The following is a 10,421-nucleotide window of genomic DNA, read 5'->3' on the forward strand; positions in this document are numbered from 1 at the left end:
AAAAAAAATATTTATTTATAGTTTTTTATTTGCATCCTATTTGGATATGTGTAATGTAATGTTTCTAGTAAAGTCATAACAAACACATCTGTTTATAAACTGGGTATATTTCCCTTTTGACAGTTATTTAAGCTGGCTCCAAGATTTGTTTTGCAGAGTCTGATAGTTTCCTATCCACAGCAGCCCCGCTGAACTTTAAAGAATTATATTGAACATTGACCTAGTGTAATCAAGTAAAACAATGTATAAGAAGAGATTATCTGTGACATTGCAACACAGGACGAGAGACAGCCCCCCTCCAATGATCACTGACTACAGGGAAGAGAGATGGATTGTCTGACAGCAGAGACAAAGGGAGATAATTCCTTTTCAGACCTACGCAGGGTTAAAACCTGACCCATATTGTGGCCCTGGGCGGCTGCAGGAGAGTGCATTCCACCTTTACAAAGCTGCACAAAAGGTGTCAGGAACAGCCCCTGATAAGAACTACTAACCCCCCCCCCCCCACCTCCATAAAGCTAATTCCTGCAGGCCTGGGGACTCACAACCTACAAATTGTAATAACAATGGCTGGAACCTGTTGGGACAGGATGTGACAAGCTGCACTATTAGCAGACTTTAGATTTCAAGGCAGCAAATGTATCGCTGATCAGCTCTGAAAAAAACGCTGCAAACTACTTATTGACTTGAGGGTGATACAATTATATATTTTGTATCCATAAAGCACAGTCAGCTGATGACATCTACAATTATAGTGAAAACTGAACCATTTCTAATGGAAAGGAATATCACACCCCATGTTAATTGGATAAAGGGGTAAAACCAGTGATTTTGTGAGCACTTGGTCACACTGGGTTAAAAAGTAACATTTTACCTGCTGTGCAGATATTTGCACTGACCGAGGGAGGGGAATTATCTCTATACTACCAGGTAATCTGTCTGTATCTGAGCTATCACAGGGAGATCACTGTTATTTTACCTACTGGGTACAAGCTCATTTGCAAACACTGCGTTTAGGTGTGAGTTTAGCAGTAGATCATAGCACTAAACAAGACACTTGTCATCAGCGTCTACCTTGCACTAGACTGATAAATGCTAGATGCTGATTGGTTGCTGTGTTTAAGCGCAAACATTGCCCCTAAATGTACTGTAAGTAGCGCAGCCCTATAGTTTGGAATAATGATACCTGATACGGCGTCAGGACACGGAAGGTCTGATAGGGAGACACAAACACAGGTGTTTGCAGAAATTCCTGCATGGTGCCTGAGAAGTAAACTATAAATCACATGTCACGGAGGCCTCCAGGGGACAGGGGCCCAGGTAACACGCAGACTGAAAAGTTTATCCCAGAAAATCACAAAACTACAGTTTTGTGACTGACTAAATATAGCATAGAAATGATGTGGCATATAATAGGATTGCTCTTAAAACTGCACATCCATACACTCTGTGCCCCCCTTCATCCACACACTCTGTGCCCCCCTTCATCCTCACACTCTGTGCCCCCCTTCATCCACACACTCTGTGCCCCCTTCATCCTCACCCTCTGTGCCCTCCTTCATATACACACTCTGTGCCCCACTTCATCCACACACTCTGTGCCCCACTTCATATACACTCTGTGCCCCCCTTCATCCACACACTCTGTGCCCCCTTCATCCTCACCCTCTGTGCCCTCCTTCATATACACACTCTGTGCCCCACTTCATCCACACACTCTGTGCCCCACTTCATATACACTCTGTGCCCCCCTTCATCCACACACTCTGCGCCCCCCTTCATCCACACACTCTGTGCCCCCCTTCATCCACACACTCTGCGCCCCCCTTCATCCACACACTCTGTGCCCCCCTTCATCCACACTCTGTGCCCCACTTCATCCACACACTCTGTGCCCTCCTTCGTATACAAACTCTGTGCCCCCCTTCATCCTCACACTCTGTGCCCCCCTTCATCCACACACTCTGTGCCCTCCTTCATCCACACACTCTGTGCCCCCCTTCATCCTCACACTCTGTGCCCCCCTTCATCCTCACCCTCTGTGCCCCCCTTCATCCTCACACTCTGTGCCCCCCTTCATCCACACTCTGTGCCCCACTTCATCCACACACTCTGTGCCCTCCTTCGTATACAAACTCTGTGCCCCCCTTCATCCTCACACTCTGTGCCCCCTTCATCCTCACACTCTGTGCCCTCCTTCATCCACACACTCTGTGCCCCCCTTCATCCTCACACTCTGTGCCCCCCTTCATCCTCACCCTCTGTGCCCCCCTTCATCCTCACACTCTGCGCCCTCTTCATCCACACACTCTGTGCCCCCCTTCATCCTCACACTCTGTGCCCTCCTTCATCCACACACTCTGTGCCCCCCTTCATCCACACACTCTGTGCCCCCCTTCATCCTCACCCTCTGTGCCCCCCTTCATCCTCACACTCTGTGCCCTCCTTCATCCACACACTCTGTGCCCCCTTCATCCACACACTCTGTGCCCCCCTTCATCCTCACCCTCTGTGCCCCCCTTCATCCACACACTCTGTGCCCCCTTCATCCTCACACTCTGTGCCCTCCTTCATCCACACACTCTGTGCCCTTCTTCATCCACACACTCTGTGCCCTCCTTCATCCACACCCTCTGTGCCCCCCTTCATCCTCACCCTCTGTGCCCTCCTTCATCCTCACACTCTGTGCCCTCCTTCATCCACACACTCTGTGCCCCCCTTCATCCTCACACTCTGTGCCCTCCTTCATCCACACTCTGTGCCCCACTTCATCCACACACTCTGTGCCCTCCTTCATCCTCACCCTCTGTGCCCCCCTTCATCCTCACACTCTGTGCCCTCCTTCATCCACACTCTGTGCCCCACTTCATCCACACACTCTGTGCCCTCCTTCGTATACAAACTCTGTGCCCCCCTTCATCCTCACACTCTGTGCCCTCCTTCATCCACACACTCTGTGCCCCCCTTCATATACACACTCTGTGCCCTCCTTCATATACACACTCTGTGCCCTCCTTCATATACACACTCTGTGCCCCCCTTCATATACACACTCTGTGCCCTCCTTCATCCACACACTCTGTGCCCCCCTTCATCCTCTGTGCCCCCCTTCATCCTCATCCTCTGTGCCCCCCTTCATCCTCACCCTCTGTGCCCCCCTTCATATACACACTCTGTGCCCCACTTCATCCACACACTCTGTGCCCCCCTTCATCCTCATCCTCTGTGCCCCCCTTCATCCTCATCCTCTGTGCCCCCCTCTCATCCACACACTCTGTGCCCCCCTTCATCCACACACTCTGTGCCCCCCTTCATCCACACACTCTGTGCCCTCCTTCATCCACACACTCTGTGCCCCCCTTCATCCACACACTCTGTGCCCCCCTTCATCCTCACCCTCTGTGCCCCCCTTCATCCTCACACTCTGCGCCCCCTTCATCCACACACTCTGTGCCCCCTTCATCCTCACACTCTGTGCCCCCCTTCATCCACACCCTCTGTGCCCCCCTTCATCCTCACCCTCTGTGCCCTCCTTCATCCACACACTCTGCGCCCCCCTTCATCCACACACTCTGTGCCCTCCTTCATTCACACACTCTGTGCCCCCTTCATCCACACACTCTGTGCCCTCCTTCATTCACACACTCTGTGCCCTCCTTCATCCACACACTCTGCGCCCCCCTTCATCCACACACTCTGTGCCCTCCTTCATTCACACACTCTGTGCCCCCTTCATCCTCACCCTCTGTGCCCTCCTTCATCCACACACTCTGCGCCCCCCTTCATCCACACACTCTGTGCCCTCCTTCATTCACACACTCTGTGCCCCCTTCATCCACACACTCTGTGCCCTCCTTCATTCACACACTCTGTGCCCCCTTCATCCTCACCCTCTGTGCCCTCCTTCATCCACACACTCTGTGCCCTCCTTCATCCACACACTCTGCGCCCCCCTTCATCCACACACTCTGTGCCCTCCTTCATTCACACACTCTGTGCCCCCTTCATCCTCACCCTCTGTGCCCTCCTTCATCCACACACTCTGCGCCCCCTTCATCCACACACTCTGTGCCCTCCTTCATTCACACACTCTGTGCCCTCCTTCATCCTCACCCTCTGTGCCCCCTTCATCCTCACCCTCTGTGCCCTCCTTCATCCACACACTCTGCGCCCCCCTTCATCCACACACTCTGTGCCCTCCTTCATTCACACACTCTGTGCCCTCCTTCATTCACACACTCTGTGCCCCCCTTCATCCTCACACTCTGCTTCCTCCTTCATCCTCACCCTCTGTGCCCTCCTTCATCCTCACACTCTGCTTCCTCCTTCATCCTCACCCTCTGTGCCCTCCTTCATCCTCACACTCTGCTTCCTCCTTCATCCTCACCCTCTGTGCCCTCCTTCATCCTCACACTCTGCTTCCTCCTTCATCCTCACCCTCTGTGCCCCCCTTCATCCTCACACTCTGCTTCCTCCTTCATCCTCACCCTCTGTGCCCTCCTTCATCCACACACTCTGCGCCCCCTTCATCCACACACTCTGTGCCCTCCTTCATCCTCACACTCTGCTTCCTCCTTCATCCTCACCCTCTGTGCCCTCCTTCATCCACACACTCTGCGCCCCCTTCATCCTCACCCTCTGTGCCCTCCTTCATCCTCACCCTCTGTGCCCCCCTTTATATACACACTCTGTGCCCCCCTTCATCCACACCCTCTGTGCCCCCCTTCATCCACACACTCTGTACCCCTTCATCCTCACCCTCTGTGCCCCCCTTCATCCACACACTCTGTGCCCCCCTTCATCCTCACCCTCTGTGCCCCCCTTCATCCTCACACTCTGCGCCACCTTCATCCACACACTCTGTGCCCCCCTTCATCCTCACACTCTGTGCCCCCCTTCATCCACACCCTCTGTGCCCCCCTTCATCCTCACCCTCTGTGCCCCCCTTCATCCTCACCCTCTGTGCCCTCCTTCATCCACACACTCTGCGCCCCCCTTCATCCACACACTCTGTACCGCCATCATCCACACACTCTGTGCCCCCCTTCATTCTCACCCTCTGTGCCCTCCTTCATCCACACACTCTGTGCCCCCCTTCATCCTCACCCTCTGTGCCCCCCTTCATCCACACACTCTGTACCCCTTCATCCTCACCCTCTGTGCCCCCCTTCATCCACACACTCTGTGCCCCCCTTCATCCTCACCCTCTGTGCCCCCCTTCATCCTCACACTCTGCGCCACCTTCATCCACACACTCTGTGCCCCCCTTCATCCTCACACTCTGTGCCCCCCTTCATCCACACCCTCTGTGCCCCCCTTCATCCTCACCCTCTGTGCCCCCCTTCATCCTCACCCTCTGTGCCCTCCTTCATCCACACACTCTGCGCCCCCCTTCATCCACACACTCTGCGCCTTCCTTCATTCACACACTCTGTGCCCCCTTCATCCACACACTCTGTGCCCTCCTTCATCCTCACCCTCTGTGCCCTCCTTCATCCTCACCCTCTGTGCCCTCCTTCATCCTCACCCTCTGTGCCCTCCTTCATCCTCACCCTCTGTGCCCCCCTTTATATACACACTCTGTGCCCCCCTTCATCCACACAATCTGTACCGCCATCATCCACACACTCTGTGCCCCCCTTCATTCTCACCCTCTGTGCCCTCCTTCATATACACACTCTGTGCCCCACTTCATCCACACACTCTGTGCCCTCCTTTATCCACACACTCTGTGCCCTCCTTCATCCACACACTCTGTGCCCTCCTTCATCCACACACTCTGTGCCCCCCTCTCATCCTCACCCTCTGTGCCCCCCTTCATTCACACACTCTGTGCCCCCCTTCATCCACACACTCTGTGCCCTCCTTCATCCACACACTCTGTGCCCTCCTTCATCCTCATCCTCTGTGCCCCCCTCTCATCCACACACTCTGTGCCCTCCTTCATCCTCACCCTCTGTGCCCTCCTTCATATACACACTCTGTGCCCCACTTCATCCACACACTCTGTGCCCCACTTCATATACACACTCTGTGCCCCCCTTCATCCACACACTCTGCGCCCCCCTTCATCCACACACTCTGTGCCCTCCTTCATCCACACACTCTGTGCCCCCCTTCATCCACACACTCTGTGCCCCCCTTCATCCTCACCCTCTGTGCCCCCCTTCATTCACACACTCTGTGCCCCCCTTCATCCACACACTCTGTGCCCCCCTTCATCCTCACACTCTGCGCCCCCCTTCATCCACACACTCTGTGCCCCCCTTCATTCACACACTCTGCGCCCCCCTTCATCCACACACTCTGTGCCCCCCTTCATCCTCACACTCTGTGCCCCCCTTCATCCACACCCTCTGTGCCCCCCTTCATCCTCACCCTCTGTGCCCTCCTTCATCCACACACTCTGCGCCCCCCTTCATCCACACACTCTGTGCCCTCCTTCATTCACACACTCTGTGCCCCCTTCATCCACACACTCTGTGCCCTCCTTCATCCTCACACTCTGCTTCCTCCTTCATCCTCACCCTCTGTGCCCTCCTTCATCCTCACCCTCTGTGCCCCCCTTCATCCACACACTCTGTACCGCCATCATCCACACACTCTGTGCCCCCCTTCATTCTCACCCTCTGTGCCCTCCTTCATATACACACTCTGTGCCCCACTTCATCCACACACTCTGTGCCCTCCTTTATCCACACACTCTGCGCCCTCCTTTATCCACACACTCTGCGCCCTCCTTTATCCACACACTCTGTGCCCTCCTTAATCCACACACTCTGTGCCCTCCTTCATCCACACACTCTGTGCCCTCCTTTATCCACACACTCTGTGCCCCCCTTCATCCACACACTCTGTGCCCTCCTTTATCCACACACTCTGTGCCCCCCTTCATCCACACACTCTGTCATTTTTTCTCATATTTGCCCACTCTCCCGGAATTCCCGGAAGACTCCCAAATTCTGGGTAGGTCTCCTGGGAGAACAAGTCATTCTCTTGCATCCTGCTCACTTTCTAGAAAAGTGGGCAGGACGTGAACCTCCATGATGTGATTTGCGATGAATCGCATAATTTTGGGCAAAATGACGCGATTCGCGGTGTCCCTCTCCATCTGCACAGGTTGGGTACGTGTAAACGATGGGCACAATTCTGGCAGTGAGGACAGCTACAAAGAAAAAATGAATTTAGTAAAAAGCAATGTAAATATGAGCAGACTTATCTGAAAAACGACTGTGCACATCACCGATGGGAGCAGCATGCTGATCGCATCTTATTCCCATTCCCCAGCTCTTCGGCAGTACACTCTGATGTCATTGCGACTTCTATGACTGTTCATTTAAAGCAGCAATGTTGGGTTAAGTGTTAAAACACTTAACATGCGGGGTCCCCACATTGCTGCTTTAAATGAACAAAAAAAAATAAATCAAAATCAAACGATATAATGAGCTTTGGAACGATCATCGTTGGAGCGCACACACTAATGCGACATCAAACCTAACGGTCATTTATCGTGTGATCCGATGATTGGGTGAAAACCCTATAGTGTGTACCCAGCCTAAACGAAGTGCTTTCAGCGCATGTACAATGTAGGACATGTTAGGGGATTGTCCGTCGATAATCATACAATTACACTACACACGTTTCAATCAGCTCCCATGCAACTGTTTTGGATGAAAATTTGAACATTAATTTGATCGGATTATTGATCGATTTTGACATCTAGGTGTAATTATATTGGATCTATTGTTATCCACACACTTCTATCCTGGTACAATTTGATAAGAAGTGATTAGATTGAATGATCAGATTGTAAGATATGTGACCATCTTAACAACCTACCTAGTTAGCCCTGCTGTTACAATCTATTCCTGTACAACAGATTTGATGGTTTATCATTACACTGGACAAATTGTCCTCATAGTTCCCATTTATTCCTGTACTTTCTTAAATCAAATACTATTCTTGTACTCATCGTTAGTGCCGTTAGATGTAGGAATACCCAGGCAGCGCTTGGTGATATAACCGGTTTACGTTTTATAACGCACTGACTGCTACAGAGATTTTAATCAGCGTTGAATGACTGAATGGATGAATGTAATACACAATATAAATATATAAATGTAACGATAACGACATTTTGTGGGAGAGTTCCGGTAAGTACAATATGGGGAATTCATCTCTAATAATGATACAGATTCTACTTCAGACATATAACATGTTTAATAAAGATTTAGAATAAATATATAATAAACCCATAAAAGGAAATATAAATTTGAAAGCTGTGATTTTAGTATTCTTCTTCCAATACCAAACAATGTGTTTTCTGTTATACTAGAGAATAATCTGTCACTATTATAATATTCCAGGTTCCTGACTCACAATATTAAGGCTGGTGGTATTTATGAAGTAAAGCACGAGGATCTAGTCTCTGTGTGTGTGTGTGTGTGTGTGTGTGTGTGTGTGTGTGTGTGTGTGTGTGTGTGTGTTAGGGAATTTAGACTGTAAGCTCCAATGGGGCAGGGACTGATGTGAGTGAGTTCTCTGTACAGCGCTGCGGAATTAGTGGCGCTATATAAATAAATGGTGATGATGATGATGATCATCTCACGGACAGTGTTCGTTAAAAACGCATCACAATATTTACAGGGCTGAGAAAAAACAATTATAGTAAAATATATACAAGAACTTACAATCTTAAACAATCTTAGTTACAGTTACAAAATAAAATCCAGATTTCTGAGAGAACCGCTGAGTCTGCTAAATACATATATAGAGTAAAAACTGTTCAGTCTTCCTAACATGATACATTTAAATGTCTTCTGCAAATTGTCACCTGATCAGAGTTCTGCAAATTGTAACAAGATCAGTGTTGTTTGCAGATCTGTTCTCATGGAGGAACTGGGAAAAGATACATTTAGTAACAATATTGTGACATACAATCAGATCTGCAGGACAGTGCAGTAAGTCCCCCACACTTGTGTCAAACTGAGGGGCCTGAAGTTAGAACTTTGGATTGTTGATATCAACATTTATTTATAAAGCACCATCAAATTCCGTTGCGCTTTACAATTTGGGACAAACATAATGATATACGTTACTGGGTAACACAGACAGAGGGGGAAGAAGGCGATGATTGCAAGTTTACAATCTTTACTACACACTCAGACAAATGCTGGGGAACTGGATGAAGTCCTGGTTGTCTGGGACCAGACTGGGTTGTGTCTAGCTCCTGGGTGACATCACTACCAGGTGTGCTTAGCAACAAGTACTGGGGCACAGCCAAATGGCATCATTCCAACCCCCCCTCCCATTAACCCCTCAGGAGCCAGAAACCACCATCTGCACGCTGCTACAAAGCCCGCTTGAGGCTGTCCTGAAATACTCATTCATGCAGAAGACCCCTCTATGTCCTCAGCGAGCTCCATTGTAATGCAGCACACAGGCTGAGCCTCAGAAATGGTCATTATGGCTGCAATAATCATCTCTTCAGTTCCTGCTGGGAACGTACTGAATGTGCCCTGATACCAGTGCTGCCCCCTGCTGGCTGCATGTCAATAAGGCTCCACCCACAGCTACTGCTAGGGTGATAGAAAATATTTGGGGACCCAAAGATATAAACGGCATGTGAGTGAGAGTGCGCAGGAGTCTGAAGCTTTATTTAAGCTCTTTTTTTTTCATAGAGACCACAGGTGTCAGATTTGGGCAGAAACCAGTCACGTAAAGAGGAGAAACACAGACAGCGCCGGCAGCCTGGAAATAATCATTTACCTTTATTCAGCCTCTTATTAGTAAAAGATTCATATAGTCAGAGACGATGACACACAGCTTAATTGGCCAAGAACGTAACCCGCAGATTGCTGGTTACCATGGATAGAAGACACAGAGGAAAATATCCCAAATTAACCGTATGATAATTACTGCAGGACGCGGCTGCAGCCAGATCTTATAACCAGAGGCGCTGAGGGGGGAGGAGCTGGTACAAATTACCGGAGCGCGGCCTGTCTAGGGGCCCGGTCCCCGAAGTCCGGTAATTAAAAGAAAAAATTCTCCCAGCAGGTGGGGTCGAGGTGGAATGATGTGGCTGAGGGTTGGCGCGTTATATGTTATATTTTATTGTAATGTATGTATTATATACTTCAGATACCCCTAGTACTACAGACACCCCTAGTAGTACTATACCTAGTACTACAGATACCCCTAGTATTACAGATACTCCCAGTACTACGTATATACCTAGTACAACAGATAACCCTAGTAGTACTATACCTAGTACTACAGATACCCCTAGTATTACAGATACCCCCAGTACTACATATATACCTAGTACTACAGATACCCCTATAGTACTATACCTAGTACTACAGATACCCCTAGTATTACAGATACCCCCAGTACTACATATATACCTAGTACTACAGATA

At 50.0% G+C, this 10,421-nt stretch overlaps 1 protein-coding gene across 2 annotated transcripts in view; it reads right to left on the bottom strand.

Moving 5' to 3' along the window:
• The window catches only part of PTPRF (protein tyrosine phosphatase receptor type F), a 513,733-nt gene that overhangs the window by 194,518 nt on the left and 308,794 nt on the right, over window positions 1–10,421 (bottom strand). The window lies entirely within an intron of this gene.

The sequence above is a fragment of the Mixophyes fleayi genome, chromosome 8, assembly GCF_038048845.1.
Source record: "Mixophyes fleayi isolate aMixFle1 chromosome 8, aMixFle1.hap1, whole genome shotgun sequence".
Taxonomy (NCBI): domain Eukaryota; kingdom Metazoa; phylum Chordata; class Amphibia; order Anura; family Limnodynastidae; genus Mixophyes; species Mixophyes fleayi.